The sequence below is a fragment of the Hyla sarda genome, chromosome 2, assembly GCF_029499605.1.
Source record: "Hyla sarda isolate aHylSar1 chromosome 2, aHylSar1.hap1, whole genome shotgun sequence".
Taxonomy (NCBI): Eukaryota; Metazoa; Chordata; class Amphibia; order Anura; family Hylidae; genus Hyla; species Hyla sarda.
In genome coordinates this window covers 276100387-276118037 of record NC_079190.1, presented here as the reverse complement: position 1 = coordinate 276118037, position 17651 = coordinate 276100387, and the positions used below count along the sequence as shown (strand labels likewise).

The 17651-nt window shown below is 43.7% G+C and overlaps 1 protein-coding gene across 1 annotated transcript in view; it reads left to right on the top strand.

Moving 5' to 3' along the window:
- The first annotated feature begins 1393 nt into the window (after window positions 1-1393).
- The window catches only part of COL8A2 (collagen type VIII alpha 2 chain), a 167144-nt gene continuing 150886 nt past the window's right edge, over window positions 1394-17651 (top strand). Inside the window, exon 1 of the mRNA XM_056557175.1 lies at window positions 1394-1494. The gene's annotated coding sequence lies outside the window, so the exon portion shown is untranslated. The remainder of the gene's footprint in view (window positions 1495-17651) is intronic.

Sequence of the window (17651 nt, the reverse complement as noted above, 5' to 3'; positions counted from 1 at the left end):
CCGAAATGGCCTGCTCCTGATGCCTCCACCTATAAGTCTGAGGAGGAATTACTACAGCAGCAGCCACTTCTGTCTGATTTTTGCAAAGTACCCAGGCCTACTCCTACCCAGGAGGTTTGGCCTCGACCGCGGGTACCAACCAAAGTACCTAGGCCTACTCCCGACGCGGAGGTTTGGCCTGCCCACCAGGTACCAGCAAATGTGCTGTGGCCCACTCCCGACATGGAGGTGGGGCCGAATCAACCAGCACCAACCATTTGTTTCCACCCTACAGTGTCATACTCTACCCTCACTAATGTGGTGTGGGAAAGCCACATCAATTCTTTGCCGGCTGGTGTTCGTGAGAAAGGTAGAGGCTCTAGAAGAGGAGCAGTACGACATCGTAAGAGTTTCATCTAACATGTGACACTTATATTTTTCTTCTTTTCTTCAAGTTTTTGTCTTCACAGACTTTGCTGCAATGTTCAAGAAATGTGCCTAGCAGGACTAAGACTAAGACTGTTCCAATTGTTACGTTACCACGAAGCTTCTGTGTCTGGTCCTTAGACCAAGAGACTCCTAGCGGTAGGAGATTCATAAGTGTGTGCCCGGCTGGCGCAGTGATATTTGTACTCTCAGTGCAGGTGGACTGCTGATCCTTACATGTCTGTTTATATGTGAATACCTTGGACTCTTAGTGCAGGTCGACTGCTGATCCTTGCATGTCTGTTTACATGTACATACCTCCATAGTAACGTGATATTCCTTCGCTCAAATTGCACTTATCAGGTGAATGCACCTGAACCCTGTTAGAGTGTCTAATAAATGTTTATGCTAATGTGACTAAATGTAAATGGGTAAATGGTTACTGTACACGGAAAAATTTCTGCTTATTGCACGTGTACACAAAAAAGAAAAATTTAAATAATAGGTGTTGCGTCGGTCACAAAGATCTACACAAGGGAAGCTACCCTTAAGGTACCAAGACTGACCTTTCAAGTAGTACTGTACACATAGTACCTCAAACTAATCACTTAAGTGTACTTACCTTACTTAAACTTAGTACACCAAAAAGCTAAAATATCTCACATTCAAACAAACGCTTTGGGAATTGTAGCCTATGTCATTTTCCAATTCCTACCACTGTTATGGAATAGTGGGATCCAAAAATATCTAGTGAGATTCAGAACTGTTAAGTAGGATGTATCTCATGTAAATAATATAATCCTGTTACTAAATTCATGAACCAAGTAATCCTGTTCCTGAGTTTACCCATGCTTATGTATGTACCTCAAAAAAGTTAAGTAGCTTTGTAGAGATAGACAGCCTAATTGATGGACATTTGCAAAGTTATGCTCAGGACTGTTATTAACCAACCTTCACTTCGTCCTTCTGTCTTAGGGGACAGACGTCGAGGCCGCCTTATATTAAGTAAGAGGGTTTGTGGTGTCCCGGTACCGTATTGCATACCGAACATTGTATGGTGGTCCCCAAAGTCAGAGTAACTACGCTCAGGTAGGGTCCCCCAGGGGGGACAGCCCCTAGTCGCCTCTTCTCTACTCTAATTCTGTGGTGTTTATATATTTACATATTTAATTATAATGTATAGTTAATAATAATGTATAGAATACTTACTTTGTTAGCGTCGCAGGACCTTCGGTCATGTGACTGGGTTGAATCCTCTATGGTATGTTAGAGGACCTTTGGAGGTCCTTGGGTCACATGTTACCCATAATCCTGGGTGAAGGTGATTGACATCAGTATTGGACCAATTAGCACTAGTCCAGCCCCTGCCCATATAAGGTAGCTGTAGCCAATTATCGCTCTCTTGGGCTGCTGCTCTCGTGGATGCCGGACTAGAAGGACAGATCTGCACAACTTTCAAAGAAACGCTAGGCCAGAAGCCTGCCGGCCTCAGCACAAAACTAAACCGTGAGTTCTAACCTAATCCCCGTTAAAGCTAGCGTGACTACTGGACCGCAACTAAATCCCCTAAATCCAGCGGAACAGTGCATATCAATCTAAAGACTCAAAACTGCTTAAGGCCCCAACCTTTGTCAATCTCCAAGAGAATTTGCATTTGTAGAGACTGTTCCTGTTGTGAAGTTGCATAAAATCCTCAGTAAAAGTTCCAACGGTTTTCAGCAAACTCTCCGGTTGTGGACATTCAATTATTTTATACCTCCCTATCGCTCTTGGGAAGGGTGGTGGTAGGACAAGCATTACAGAGGAGCCATCACCCTAGCGTCACGAATAGCAAGGGTTAATCAGACACCCTTTAGTCACCGCATGGCTACACCCCATATAGCCTACTCCCCCAGGCTATCACAAAAACAATACTGTATATTGCATTATTTGATAGAAACACAATATCTATTGATAGATATTGACCTGAAAATATTTTACACATGTAAGGCTAAGTTCACATTGCCGTTGTGCTCCATCCCATTAAGGGCCCATTCGTGTTTTAAAAAGTGGGAACATTGGTAGTCTGGCTTTAAAGTTTACACCTTGTATAAAAAAAAAAATTGTAAAAAGTGACTAAATACTCACAATTGCCATCTTCTGGTCTTCTGACATGTTCTGGTCAGATTTTTTCCAGCCACAACTTTTCATTGCAGAACCTGCAACACAAACATATTAGTCTCTGCACTTTTCCAGCATTATCCTCCCCCCAAATGTCTCCAGCCTCTCCCACACATACACACATGCCTCCAACCTCTCCCACACACACTCAGATATATCAAACTGTGTGAGATTAAAAATAGAGAGATTTTCACACAACAGCCAATCACAGCTCATCTAACTACCGTATATACTCGAGTATAAGCCGACCCGAGTATAAGCCGAGACCCCTAATTTCAACCCAAAATCCCAGGAAAAGTTATTGACTCGAGTATAAGCCTAGGGTGGGAAATACATCATCCCCCCATGTAATCATCCAGACCCCCGTCATTAACATCCTCATCCTCATCACCCTGTCATCATCCAGACCCTCATCATCATCACCTGTCATTATCCCCTTGTCATCATCCCACACCCCCCCTTCATCATCCCCTTGTCATCATCCCCACCCCCCTTCATCATCATCCCACACACCCCCCTTCATCATCCCCTTGTCATCATCCCCACCCCCTTCATCATCCCCTTGTAATCATCCCACACCCCCCCCTTCATCATCCCCTTGTCATCATCCCACACACCCCCCTTCATCATCCCACACCGCCCCCCTTCATCATTCCCCCTCCTTCATCATCCCCACCCCCCTTCATCATCCCTTTGTAATCATCCCACACCCACCCCCCTTCATCATCCCACACCCCCCCTTCATCATCCCACACCCCCCCTTCATCATCCCCACCCCCCTTCATCATCCCCTTGTAATCATCCCACACCCACCCCCCTTCATCATCCCACACCCCCCCTTCATCATCCCACACCCCCCCCCCCTTCATCATCCTCTTGTCATCATCCGCCCGCAGTGGTCTTCAACCTGCGGACCTCCAGAGGTTTAAAAACTACAACTCCCACCAAGCCCGGGCAGCCATCGGCTGTCCGGGCTTGCTGGGAGTTGTAGTTTTGAAACCTCTGGAGGTCCGCAGGTTGAAGACCACTGCGGCCTTCAACATCATCCAGCCCCCTCTCACCCCCTTTAGTTCTGTACAGTACTCACCTCCGCTCGGCGCTGGTCCGGTGCTGCAGGGCTGTCCGGAGAGGAGGTGGTCCGGTGGGATAGTGGTTCCGGGCTGCTATCTTCACTGGGGGCCCCTCTTCTCCGCGCTTCGGGCCCAGAATAGAGGCGTTGCCTGGACGATGACGCAGAAGTACGTTGGCAATGAACGTACCTCTGCGTCGTTGTCAAGGCAACGTGACTATTCTGGGGCCGGGCCCGAAGCGCTTAGAAGAGGCCTCCTCGGTGAAGATAGCAGCCTGGAACCACTATCCCACCGGACCACCTCCTCTCCGGACAGTCCTGCGGCACCGGACCAGTGCCGAGCGGAGGTGAGTACTGTACAGAACTAAAGGGGGTGAGAGGGGGCTGGATGATGTCGAAAGCCGCAGTGGTCTTCAACCTGCGGACCTCCGGAGGTTTCAAAACTACAACTCCCAGCAAGCCCGGACAGCCGATGGCTGCTCGGGCTTGCTGGGAGTTGTAGTTTTGAAACCTCTGGAGGTCAGCAGGTTGAAGACCACTGCGGGTGGAGAGTTCACTCGAGTATAAGCCGAGGGGGGTGTTTTCAGCACGAAAAATCGTCCTGAAAAACTCGGCTTATACTCGAGTATATACGGTAGCTCTGGTAAAGTGAAAGCTGAGCTATGACTCAATTCTTTTCTCTCACACAGTTTGATAAATCTGGGCCAATGTCTCCAGCCTCCCAGTAAATGCATGAAGCCTTCCCCCAAATGCCTCCAGCCTCCCCCAAATGCCTCCAGCCTCTCCCACACACAATGCCTCCAGCCTCCCCACAAATGCTTCCGGCTTCAGCCCCCCCCACACAATGCCCACAGCCCCCCCTCCACACAATGCCTCCAACCTCCCTCCTACCCACAATACCTCCAGACTCCCCAAATGCCTCCAGCCCCCAACACACATTGCCTTCACCTCTACTGAATGCCCCACACACAATGACTCCAGACTTACCCAAACTTGCCTCCAGCCTCCTTCCCCACACCAAATGCCTCCAGCCTCTCCCAAATGCCACCAGACCCCCATAAATGCCTCCAACTTAACCCCTCTTTCCCCTAAATGCCTTCAGACTCCCCCCAAATACCTCCAGCCCCCCTACTTACCACCAAACATCCACAAATGCCTCTAGCCTAACTTTCTGCCAAAATGCCTTAAGCCTCCCATCCTCCTCCAGATCCCAACTAAAGTTTCCAGCCCCACAATTATAACCAGACCCCCACAAAACCCTTACACTTGACCCCCCTTTTACCTTAAATGCCTCCAGGCTTCCTGTCCCTAAAATTCCTGCAGCCCCCAAATGCCTTTAGCCTCCCACAAATGCCTCTAGCCACCCCCCACAAATGTCTACAGCCTCCCAATTTTCCACCATACCCCCAAAAATTTCTCCAGCCTGTCCCCCCTTTCCCCCAAACTGCTTCCACCATCCCCACAAATGCCTTCAGCCCTGGAATTTCCATCAGACTCCCACAAATGCCTCCAACTTAAGCGCCCTTTCCCCAAATACCTCCAGCCCCCCATTTGCCCCCTTTCCCCTAAAATGCCTCTAGCTTCCCCCACAAATTTCTAAAGTCCCTCCAATTGCGACCAGATCCCCACAAATGCCCCTATCCTAACCCGCTTTCCCCCAAATGCTTTCAGACTCTCCACAAATTCCTCTCCCCCATTTTCTTGAGCCTAACCTCCCCTTTTCCCCAAAATACCTCCAGCTTTCCCCACAAATGTCATCAGACCCCAACAAATGCCTGCAGCCCCCCATTACCACCAGATCTCCATAAATGCCTCCAACCTAACCCCCCTTTTCCCCTAAATGCTTTCAACCTAACCCTCCTTACCTCCAAATGTCTCCCGACTCCCTCCCCCAAATGCCTCCATATCCCCACAAATCCCACAGTTTTATTCCCCTTTTCCCCCTCCAGACTACTCCCAAATGCCTCCAGCCCCCTAACTGCCACCAGGCCCTCACAAATTTCTCCAGACCCCTCTCCCAGATGCCTCCAGATTCCTACCTCCTCCACAGACCATCACAAATGCCCCCCCCCCAGACCCCCCTCCCAGATACCTCCAGGCTCCCTCCCTCCTCCACCAAACCCTCACATATGCCTCCAGGCCACACCCTCTACCTCACCTCCAAATGCCCCTGTTCCAGCATCCCGAGTACCTGACACCAGGGTTTACAGATGGTGCAGCTTAGAGTTCTCTCTGACAGGAAGCACACATATTCATGGGCGAAACTTGATGCTGTGACGTGGATGTTTCCGGCCTGGCGTCCTCTATCATGCATGCTCTGATTTGTCTGTCATGCTCTGAAGACACCAATCAGAGCAGGTATCGAGATACATGCCAGTGACTGTTTGTGTGCCAGCTTTCTTTGGTGAAAGCGTTCGGCATGTGACGCTAATGCTTCGGCATGTGGAAGGAAATTCAACATTTTACCTTCACCATCTTGCCCATCTGAGTGTGGCGACAGCCCTGGCAGGGCCTCAAGGCACCCATGGGTGCTGGTCATCCTGGTTTGGAATCACTGGTAGGGTGGGTTCACACAACGATTTTCTATACAGTTTTTGGATACTTTTTTTTTTTAAACCGTATGCAACCGTACAGCAAACCGGTGCCATAGACTTTCCATTCAAAACCGTATGCACCATATCGCACGTTTTTTTACTTTTTTTTTTCTGGACAGAAAACCGTGGCCTACCACGGTTTTTGGTCCAGTTGAAAAACCGCATTGACCCGTATACGTTTTTTTAAACATGGGAGTCAATGGGAACCGTACAGACCTGTATGTGCGTATGGTTCCATCCAGTTTTTACCATACGGTTTTTGACTTTGCACAGTTTTTTTTTCTTTGAAATTCAATCAAACAAGTGAAACTTTATTCATAATGGAGTGAAAAGTTAAAAATGTATATGCTTTTTTTTCTTAAAAAACGGATGCAACCGGACATCATTTTTCAAACCGTATACGGTTTTCAACCGTATACAGATAAAACTTTGTACACACGTTTTGATACAGTTTAGTCAGGTTTTGAGGAATCCATTTTTTTAATCAAAAACCTGATAAAAAACTGTATTGCAAAAACGTGGTGTGAACCTACCCGTATACTGTATACCTAGGATGAATCCTGACCAGTCCCAAGGTTTGCAGGGATCTATGTCTAAAATCTATCAGAAGAGGTCTTTTAACTCTTCCTGCATTCAAAAATGTTTCCACTTACTGACAGCAAGCAGAACTTTTGGAAATGTTGTACAATTAAATGCAACCTATTACATTTGGCCATCAAGCTGTAAACCACACCAATGAAAACTTGCATTTATTATAATATTCCTAGTATAAAACTGGGACCACAGAGTTTCCCACATAACATTTGAGGGTCCTTCATTATGGTGATTTGGATGCCTAAATAAATCTGTTTATGGCCAGCTTTAATCCTTCTATGCCTTAAATTGCCGGATTCTATGGCCACTTCTTACAAAAAAAACAAAAAACAAAAATAAAATTATGATGTCATTTAATTTTGCAATTAGGAAAAGGAACATAACTTCAACACTTATGATGTATTATGTTTATAAAGAAATTCCTGTAATTGTGGATGGAAACTAGGTTTATAGCATATAGCTGTCCATTGGGAGTATTACTCTTAAGAAAGTGTCAGTTCTCTAGCCCCATGAGTGCTCCATTATTTCTCAGGTAAATAAAGATGGAAAGTGTGCCGCAATGTTCCATGGTTTCCCCCCTGTGCCCAAACTTCTACCATTAAAGGATTTCTTCATTACACCAAGGCTAACCTGGCACCAGTTGTATAGTCCGGGTGGTGTACAAATAGCCATGCTTTTGTTAGTCCTTATTCCCTGAAGAAAGGTAAATTCTAAAGGCAATTATAACAAAGAACAAGGAGACCCTTGTCCTGCCACACGCCTGTGCAGTGTTACATGTGTGCGTGCTTCATCAACCAAAGGAGAAACACAGAAAGACATAGTAACTTTAAAGGCTGATCCAAGACCGCAGCCTGTAATGTGGTATAGAGGTTTACACCTATTAACTGTTTAATTATTTATCAGCATTCCTCATGTCATGGTGGGGTGTTCTGAAATTCCTTACTACATTTTTCCTTATATCTCATTTCTCCTTATATCTCATTGCTGTATTAATAGTAATATTAGCCTGTGGAGGGCTCATGTACTCCCATGTTTACCTACCGTTTCATGCAGCCATGAAAAACTGCTATATACAGTACAAGAAAATATTGTTTTATCATCTGATGATTTTGTAAGTTATCTAACTGGCAAAGAAATGATCAGTCTATAATTTTACGGCATATATAGAGGATGGAAGGAGCACTCACCACGTATAGTCTTCTCACGTCATTATATTAGAAAATACATATACCGTATTTTTCGCCGTATAAGATGCACTTTTTCTTCCCCAAAACTGGGGGGGAAAAGTTGGTGTGTCTTATATGGCAAATACACATTAAAACCCTGTCCTATTGCGGCGGTCCCTGCGGCCATCAACAGCCGGGACCCGCGGCTAATACATGACATCACCGATCGCGGTGATGCCCTGTATTAACCCTTCAGACGCGGCAATCAAAGCTGACCGCCGCATCTGAAGCGAAAGTGAAACTAACCCGGCTGCTTAGTCGGGCTGTTAGGGACCGCTGCGGTGAAATCGCGGTGTCCCGAACAGCTTACAGGACAACGGTAGGGACCTTACCTGCCTCCTCGGTGTCCGATCGGCGAATGACTGCTCTGTGCCAGGATCCCCTGCATGGCCGGCGCTCTCCTTCGTCGTCATCACGCCGTCGCGCACGCCGTCCCGTCATCTAATATTTATTTATTCTTGAAAATTAGAAGACTATATTAAAATGGTAGATCCCAGAGACCCTTTAAAGAGTCATATGCCAACCAGTCTTAACATACATTGGCAAGATGGTGGTATATATTTTTGACAAATACAGCATATACATAAAATTATTACTAAAATGGAGACCTGTCACATTGATAATACAGTCAATCTGTAGGCAGCAGGAGAGCTGAGCAGATTAATATATAGTTTTGTGGAAAAAATTCCAGAGTGTATATATATAAAGAGAACTGTCAATCACTGATAAGGACTGCCCACTTAACTACTTAGCTCAGAATAAGCAGATATTTACATGAAAAAATGACAAGTAATCTTGTAAATTTACCCACAAAACAATACATTAGTCTTCTAAGCTCCTTCTGATTTGTAACATGATGCTCGCACGTTGGACTGTATTTTAAAGTGACAGGTTCTATTTAATTTTACCAAGGCATGGTTTTCTAAAAAGGTAACCCAAAAGATGCCTACTTGCACACAGACAAGCAATTGCATGGGCTCCAATAGGTAAATATTAGCTTAAAGAGGTACTCCACTTTTTTTTTTTTTTAAATCAACTGGTGTCAGAAAGTTAAACAGATTTGGAAATTACTTCTATTTAAAAACCTCTCCTGCTCTGGACAGTTCCTAAAATTGACAGAGGTGTCAGCAGAGAGCACTGTGGTCAGACAGAAAGGAAATTCAAAAAGAAAAGAACTTCCTGTGGAGTATATAGTAGCTGATAAGTACTGGAAGGATTAAGATTTTTTAAGTAATTTACAAATCTGTTTAACTTTGCACCAGTTGATTAAAAAAAAAAGTTTCCCTGGGAAGTACTCCTTTAAGCTAGTATTTACAATGAGTATTATCACTCTGAAGCCTAACTCCAAGCCTAACTCTGGTTTACCCATGAGTCCGAAATCGTAGTCCGCTGCCTGAACACCTGACGAGTTGAGCGCAGCTCCCCGCCTGTCAATCAGACAGGTGGGAGTGAGCACTGTGCTCGTACCACTGCAGGGCACGGCAGCCCTGTCCTGCGATTTTCTTCCACTCTGTATGGCACGTGCAATGCCAAACAGAGAGGAGGAGACTCAGAAGCTGCTGTCCCTGCCGTGTGCTGAGGCTGTATGCGCACTCGCGAGAGGGATCGCAGCATACAGGAAGAAGGGTGGAAGCGAACTCTGGCAGGCATCAGATGACGTCGCACCTGCCAGGCCATGCCCGCTTCCTCCCCTAACACATGGCAGTATAACGGCAGTATAAATAAGGAATTTATAGGGGGTTTGAAGTAAAAATAAATACAGGGATAGAGTAAGTCACAGTCAGGGACAGATGAGGAGGGGATTAGGGAAAGTGTAGATGATGATAGGTACTCTTTAATTCAGCATCAGCCTACTATTACTTTGTCTCACCAGGGAAAACAATCTTAAGAGCCCATCATCATTATACTCTATATATAATGTTTACACTTTTTTTATTTTATTGTTATAAATAAACCCTAGTCGCAAATTCAAAGTCAGCTTCAGATGGAGTTGGATCATGCTCTACTTCATTACATGTTGCCATTCATGGTTTCCTCAATGAACTGTAACTCCCCAGTGCCAACAGCACTCAATGCAGGCCCAGACTATGACACTCCCACTACCATGCTTGACTATGGGCAAGACACACTTGTGCTTGTACTCTTTACCTGTTTGCCGTGACAAACAGTTGACACCATGCTCCCCAAATAAGTTTATCTTGGTCTTATCAGTCCACAGGACATGTTTCAAGTAATCCATATCCTTTGCAGCAATGCTGACAGCATTCATACGTCCATTTCCCAAAGACATCCTCTGGATATGATGCTGACTACTCAACTTCTTTGGTTGACAATGGCGAGGCCCGTTCTGAGTCCTGTGCCTTCCCTGTGAAACCGCTACATGGTCTTGCCCACTATACTGAAGCTTAGGGTCTTGGCACTCTTCTTATGACCTAATCCCTCTTTATGTATTGTAACAATCCTTTTTTTTTAGATCCCTTAGAGAGTTCTTTGCTTTTAGTTGCCATGCTGAACTTCCAGTGACCAGTATTAGAGAATGTGAGAGTGAAAGCAAAAAATTTAAGACACTTACTCCCCATTTACACCTGACACCTTGTAACACTAATGAGTCGTTTGATACCGGGAACGAAAATGGCTAATGGGGCCCAATTTGGACATTTCCACTAAGAGGTGTACTCATTTTTGTTGCTGAAGTTTAGACATTAAAATGGCTGTGTGTTGACTTATTTTAAGGGGAAGCAACATTAAACTCTGTTATACAGCCTATGCACTCACTACTTTACATTGTAACAACATGTTATTTCTTCAGTGCTGTCACATACAATATTAACAAAAAATGTGAGAGGTGTACTCACTTATGTGAGATACTGTATATCCATTATTGTCTGGACCAACTGGAGAATTAGCTTGGTGGGCTGTGTCGAACCTTATATCCTATGACTCTGCAAAAATATGTTTATAATATTATATTATATAATTTATATTTAAAGCATGTCCATCAAATTCCACTGCCATTAGCACATATATGACCTATGTATTTATGGATGAACTCTTCATTGACAAACAACATTAAAGTGGACCTGTCAGCATATAAACATAGGTGTATTTAAGCCTATGATCAGATGAGGCTAGTCATTATAATGCCGAACATACCTTTTTATCTCCATAGTACTCTTCAGTGCTTTTTGTTATTGTAATGTCCCAGTACAGAACATGGTTCTGTACTGTCCTTAGGCCCAGTCAGGTTGAGTCCCTCAGTGACCTGGGGGCTCTCCTGCAGTGTCTCCCCTGCTGTTACTGTACTGTTATCTATTTTATTTTATGGATGATCAGTGTCAGTCAGACTCAAGCAGTTGTCTAAAGGACCTGTGAAATGTCACATGTTATGTTTATGTTGTCACATGTTACCCAGAGGGCACCAGCTTAACACATGACGGGCAGCTTGATCAATGGGCTTTGGCTCAGTCCCCCTCTATATAAGGGAGCGGACATTACAATTCTCTCTCTTTTGCTCTTAGCACTTGAGCTCTTTACTGAGACCAGCAAACACGAGAGATCTCAGTGCTAGTGTCCAGCACCTGGAAGGCCTCAAATCTACAGTCAGTCCAGTAAGTCAAGTCTATGTCTGCTGTCACTACTACCTATTGTCAAGTCCAGCCTAAAGTCAAGATTCTAAAGTCTATTACAAGTATAATTGGTCCCAGCAAGCTGCGAAGTCCTTCTGTGTTCCTGGCCACATCTTTGGGATTCTGGCCTAGCTGTGAAGATAATAACACCTGTCTAAACTCAGTTAAGCCTCCGTTAAACCATAACTTGGTTGTGGACTCTCCTTTCACTGCCTAGCCATTCGTGTGGTTCCGGTACCCAAAAACCCCTCTGGCATCACGAACATTGGGAGTTAATAACACCTTGCCCCTGGGGTTAATACCATCTTGCCCCCTCCACCTACACCGCTACACCCAGTGGTCCCGCCATCACCGTGGGTCACCACATTATTATGCAAATAAGACTCAAGTGCTCAGAAAGCGTGACCAACTTGTATCTACCTACCCAATTTAGCTAACAGCAACTAGATAAAGAGGACAGGGTTTTGACTTACCTGGGCTTCTGCCATGTTATGGAAGGCCCCTGGACACTTGAGCCTCATTTGCATATTAACAAAAAGGTGAATACCTTGCCAATGAAGAGGACTATATAGATGAAAAGGTATGCCCAGAATCCTAATGACTTCCCCTATCTAGCCACGGGCTTATTTGCATCCCTGTTTCCCTGTTGATAGGATCGTTTTAACCCCTATAGGACAATGGATGTACATGTACACCCTGGCTGCCTCGTACTAAGGATGTACATATATTTCCTGAAAGGCATCTGGACTATAAAGCGAGCACAGAAGATGCAGGGACCCACTGCTAATGGCTGATCCCGACATCTAAAGTATTAAGGGGGCTTTGTGATACTCATCAGACAACTTCACAGCGTGATTTCGGGGGTCCAATGAGTGAAGCTGGTGGCTGGAGGTCTCCTTATCCCTCCTTGCCGCTCCTTATCCCTCCTTCTGGCAGCAATAACAATCGAGTGATTGCTATAAATAGTCGCGGTGAGGACTTAAAAAATTAGAAAAATAGTAAAAAAAAATCTTTAAAAATACACATAAGCCCCTCCCCAATTAGAATTAGAATCCCCTCCCCCATGTTTCTCCCCCATTTTTTTTTTGAAAAGATAAAAATAAACAATTATATTTGGCAACGTCGCATGCGGAAATGTACGAGCCATTAAAATTTTGTGCACAATTGTTCACTTTCAGTCACATCCCAGAAAAATTTAATAAAAAGTTGACAAACAAATCACATATACACAGAAGTGGTACTGATAAAAACTGCCAATTTTTTTTAAACCCCTTAAGGTCTTAGTCCATTTTGGCCTTAACCTCTTAAATACCCATGACGTACCGGTACTTCATGAGTCTGCTCCCGCTCTATGACGCGGGGCTACGGCAACGGCCGGGACCCGTGGCTAATAGCGCGCAGCACTGATCGCGGTGCCGCACGCTACTAACCCTTTAGGCGCGGCATTCAAAGTTGAATGCTGTGTCTAAAGTGAAAGTATAACAATGCCGATTAGCTCAGGGACCTGTTCGGGATCACCGCTGCAAAATTGCGGCATCCCGAACAGCTTACATGACAGCCGGAGGGTCCCTACCAGCCTCCATGCTGTCCGATCGCCGAATGACTGCTCAGTGCCTGAGATCCATGAGCATGAGCAGTCAAGCGGCAGAATCATCGATCAGTGGTTTCAGTGGAGAAACCACTGATCAATGTAAAAGATCAGTGTGTGCAGTGTTATAGGTCCCTATGGGAGCTATAACATTGCAAAAAAAAAAAGTGAAAAAAAAAGTGAATACAGATCATTTTACACCTTCCCTAATAAAAGTTTGAATCACCCCCCTTTTCCCATAAAAAAACTGTGTAAATAAAAATAAACATATGTGGTATCTCCGCGTGTGGAAATGTCCGAATTATAAAACTATATTGTTAATTAAACTGTGCAAAAAAATTCCAATGTCCAAAATAGTGCATTTTTGGTCACTTTTTATATCATAAAAAAACGAATAAAAAGCGATAAATCCTATCAATGCAAAAATGGCACCACTAAAAACTTCAGATCACGGCGCTAAAAATGACCCCTTATACTGCCCCATACGTGGAAAATTAAAAAGTTATAGGGGTCAGAAGATGACAATTTTAAACTTATAAATTTTCCTGCATGTAGTTATGATTTTTTCCAGAAGTACGACAAAATCAAACCTATATAAGTAGGGTATCATTTTAATCATATGGACCTACAGAATAAAGAGAAGGTGTCATTTATACCAAAAAATGTACTGTGTAGAAACGGAAGCCCCCAAAAATTACAAAATGGCATTTTTTTTTCAATTTTGTCTCACAATGATTTTTTTTCTGTTTCGCCGTAGATTTTTGAGTAAAATGACTGACGTCATTACAAAGTAGAATTGGTGGCGCAAAAAATAAGCCATCATATGGATTTTTAGGTGCAAAATTGAAAGAGTTACGATTTTTAAAGGTATGCAAAAATGGAAAAACTCTGGGTCCTTAAGGGGTTAAAGGGGTACTCCGCCCCTAGACATCTTATCCCCTATCCAAAGGATAGGGGATAAAATGTCTGATCGCGGGGGTCCCGCCACTGGTAACCCCTGCAATCTCTCCTGCAGCACCCCTATCATCTGGTGCATGGAGCGAGCTTTGCTCCATGCCTGATAACTGGCGATGCAAGGGCCGGAGGCCCCACCCCCTTAATACAAGTCTATGGGAGGGGGCATGGCAGCAAAGCTCGCTTTGTGCACCAGATGACAGGGGTGCTGCAGTCGAAGCGCAATCCATGCGTTAAACAGCACTGCCGCCAAGAGAAGCACCCCTGCTAAGGTGTATGTCTGTCTTGCACCTGAGATGTGAAACCTGGATCTTCAATATAGTTTACTGTAGCAGCAATGGTGAGTGCCATGATCTTTCATTCTTATGGACAGCAATTGTGAAGTTCTTTGAACCTTTTGGTCAGTGAGCACCCCAGGCTGTGTGAGTGTAGAAGTTCAGGAACTGGAGTGTTTGTGTCAGTCCTCAGCACCAAAGTATAACCCAGCATAGCAGTGCCGAGTGTGCCTATTGTGGGGATTACTTTTCTCTTTAAACCTAATACATTTCTTGTTTCTGATAGTATGAGCATTGATCTTCCACTGCTGTCCCTACGTGAACCCTGCCTACAACCAATGCAATGTGATACATGTAAAAGAGCTGGAAAGCACCTGATGTATTCTGCTAAAGGGTTAAAGTGTTATTATAATGTTCCATTAGTTTTTCAGAAGCTGGCACACCTAGTACATAGAACATCTGATCTGATATTCAGCCAGTTCGGACATGACCTCAAGGCTTTCATAAACATCATTCATTTGGTTCTGTACTTTATCTTTTCCTCCATTTCTAGGGCTCCCGGTGGTTCTCAGACATCACAGCTTACAAAAGGAAATGTTTTCACACTTTGTACCCAGGGGACATCTTGCTGTGTTACACAGACTAGTAAACCTACACACGCCGACTACTGACCTAGTACACTAAAAATCTCATTTGCTCAGTATGAACCCACATAAGCAGGTCAGTTGACTATTCTGTATTGTATGTAAATGTATAATTTTCTGTAAAGAATTAAACCCCAAAATAACAGATGCCCACATGCACTGAAATGTGAGATCAGTATAAGGAGACCAATTGTATCATCAGTGTCCTACTTATATTACAAACAGGCCTGTGTGTGGCTGGCACTAAACAGAGAAGCCAGTTTGGAACTCGATTATCCTATGCATCTGCATAATGGTCACTGAGTGCATACTAAATGTTGCTAGTGGAGGCCTAAAAGAACTGCATATCCCACATTAGGGATCTCTATATATGTTTTATATATATATATATATATATATATATATATACCCCCCCCCCCCCAGGTCCTTATCTCATGGTAAGAGTGAAGAGTGGTGACATAGAGTTCTCACTATGTAGAACCTGCCCTTTTCTGTGCTACACAGACAACCTGCTGAAATTAAAATGGTGTAAGGGTGTGTTCACACTACGTTTGTAGTGTACAGTTGCTGGATCCGGTTGGGAGGGGCGAAAACCAGCTGCTCCTGTATCCCAGCCGGATCTGGCCTGAACCCCATTCATTTCAATGAGCTGACCGGAGTCAAATGCTGACTCTGGTTGTCTCATTTTTGCCCCATATATGGTTTTCTGACCGGACCTAAAACCGTGGTATACCACGGTTTTTGGTCCTGTCAGAAAACCGTATACGGGGAAAAATGAGACAACCGGAGTCAGCATTTTATAGTAATAACACAGAGGTTGTCTGCTGTATGTAGCCTGAATGCAGCAGCCAAACTTGTGCCCTGATTGGTTACCTCATTCCAGCCTTCCAACAGCCTGTGTGTATATACTGTACTTGCTTTTTACATTTTTATATGTAGTATGAAGGTCGTAATATATTGTTCTTATTTCTTTTGCATTTGTGCCATACTCTCCTCATATATATATATATATATATATATATATATATATATATATACATATATTTTTTTTTTTTTGAAAAAAATGTGTCTGATCCATTAGGTTATGGTCAAAGGACACGTCTAACAAGTAGAAACTGTCCTTTAGGGTGGCGTTTTTCTGAAAATAACAAAAAAAATACATTGGCCCAAATGCAGTGAGCTTTTTAGAACAACCCAGTTTTGCAATGGTAGGGGTTGGATTTTATATATATGTAGCAATAGGACTGAATAAAACAACTGAACCATATTTTCCCATCCATGACCAGCATTATTTAAAAAAAAATATTTTGAGGAGGACCCTGTTCTGCATTTATAAATTTGGGAAAGTTTACTTCCTGCTTTCTGGATCTATGTACAAAATGTAAGTGCCAGCCAGGGCTTTTCCTTACTCTTCTGGCAGCATTTCTAAAAGAATATGCCAAAAGAGGGCAGAGTCAGGATACCAGTTAGGCTATGGCAATAAGCCCGATTTCCTACTAGAGAAAAATGGCTGTGGTTAACCTTAGATTGTGGAACCACACCTTAAGAGGGCATAAAGCCAGTAGGTCGCCATGCATATTTCTTCAAGCCTCCCTGCCTATTCGTTTATGCTGCACATTAAAAGAACAAGTGAAATGTTTTTGTATTGCAGTTTGTTTGAGCCTAAGTAAAAGGTCAGAAGAATAATCATTTTCCACTAAAGCCTTTGAGGTATCAAACATTTTCTTGTAAGGAAGTGTCTTCACTCTTCACAGTCATCGCTTTGCTAGAAAGCTGAATGGCCGGTTACGTTTGTAAGATACCTCAACGGATTAGTTCAATTTGCCTTTTTATCTCCAGTAATTCAGGCTTAATGAAAATGGATAGCTTGCTCCCACATTTCTCTTGCACATTCAGCTACATCTTAGACATTTTATTGTACTAGTGCCATAAATTTCTACAGTAGAGTTGGACTCGTATTTCGCTTGATTATTTCGCTCGTACCCAGGAGAGGTTTCAATAGGTTACAAAGGGAGCCAACTCCTCGCTATTACTGCCAAGACCCGTCTGTGGAGGAAATCAGAGCAAATTCCCTTACAAATTAAGGTGGATAATTAAAGAACAATGGGCACCATTTAATGGTTAACCCATGAAGTCTATAAAGGACATTTCAATGCAATGCATATCTCACTGATTAAAGCTCCTTAGAAGTCTGTGCTTGTTGGAGTGTGCTATCCATTTATGCTTTCTATGAATCCCTCACATTCATCTGGAGGTACTCAGATGTTTCCAAACATTTCACCAATTACTACATTAATGGAAATATTTGTCCTTACTTTAATATATTGAACACATATATTCATACCAATAAGTGATAGCTGAACGGAGCCAAATCTGGCAAGAATCAGTTAGTTGGCTTTAGGCTATTTATACTAAGAAGGTTCAAAACTGATTATTTGAGGGGGTAAATTATTGGGAATAAAAAAGTGGTCCAAATGAAATCAACAGAATTACAAATGCACTGGCTCCATGAACCT